Below are 1,348 nucleotides of genomic sequence, written 5' to 3' on the forward strand. Positions count from 1 at the left end.
GCGCAAGTCGCTCGTCGTCTCTCCCACTGGCCAAAACGGGCGGCAAACTCCTTGATTGGCCCGGGGCCATGGTGACATCACATGGACCGCCCTTCACACAGTCGGGGAAGTCTGATTGGCCATGCGACGGTCACCTCACTTGTTGCACGCTGATTGGTCGAGGGCCGCCGCACGGCTCCTCCTTGAACTCCACCCACCATGAGGTCAGCCAGAGTGAGGTGAAGGAAGCTAATTGAAGGTTAGGGTGATGCGTTGTTGTCGGCGTTGATGTTGGTGGTGTAAAAATAAAAGAAAAACCCTAACTATCAAAATAACTCCACAGCACAGGAACATTTAATTACCCATGAGACTAGGGTCGGGACCCTAACTGGCAACATGTACTTACCGATATAACTGATCTATAGGACCTGTATGTTGAGTGCAGTAAACTTCCAAATCCGTAACAGTACGAACCCTGAAAATTTTGGTGTCAGGAGTGGTACGAACCCTGAAAAATTTGGTGTCAGGAGTGGTACGAACCCTGAAACTTTTGGTGTCAGGAGTGAAATGAACCCTGAAAATTTTGGCGTCAGGAGTGGTACGAACCCTGAAAAATATGGTGTCAGGAGTGGTACGAACCCTGAAACTTTTGGTGTCAGGAGTGAAATGAACCCTGAAAATTTTGGTGTCAGGAGTGAAATGAACCCTGAAAATTTTGGTGTCAGGAGTGCTACGAACCCTGAAAATTTTGGTGTCTAGAGCAGGATTCAAACCTCGGGTGTGCTTAACGCACTCCCAAAATGAAGAGCAGATTAAGATATAAATTTTATTCAATTATTGGTACGGACCATGGAGGAACAAGACGAGCTAGTTCAGGTGGGTTTTGAAACAACAATGTGAGGGGAATCCATGGCCCAGGTCGACAGTTTTGAGCGAGATCGTTCCCTGCAGCCATACCCAGAAGTAATATTGGGGGCAACCGCGACTACAAGAATGCTTGGTGACCCCCACCAACAAATTTCCATCACAGAGGACTTAGCGATCACCATGGAAGCTACACCCAACAGTAGTAGATCAGCCTCGTCAAAGCCACTGGATATGAACCATTTTATGGAAATGATGACTCGTATGATCGGCGAAATGAAAGTGGATATGCAAACACTGAAGGAGGGTCAGGAGGAGCTGAAGGCAGGACAGCAAAGCTTGGACGTTGGGCAGGCAGAGGTAAAGGGCGAGATGCAAAACATGGACCAGAATTTTACAAATGAGATCAGGACAGTACACGAGGAAAACCAGGTTGAACGAGAATGTGGAAGGTGTTTGGACTGCGATAAAGATGGGTAAGGAAGAAGTGAATAATAAAATAACA

The sequence above is a fragment of the Eptatretus burgeri genome, chromosome 4 (assembly GCF_056783735.1).
Source record: "Eptatretus burgeri isolate ZD-2024b chromosome 4, Ebu_testis_v1, whole genome shotgun sequence".
Classification (NCBI taxonomy): Eukaryota; Metazoa; Chordata; class Myxini; order Myxiniformes; family Myxinidae; genus Eptatretus; species Eptatretus burgeri.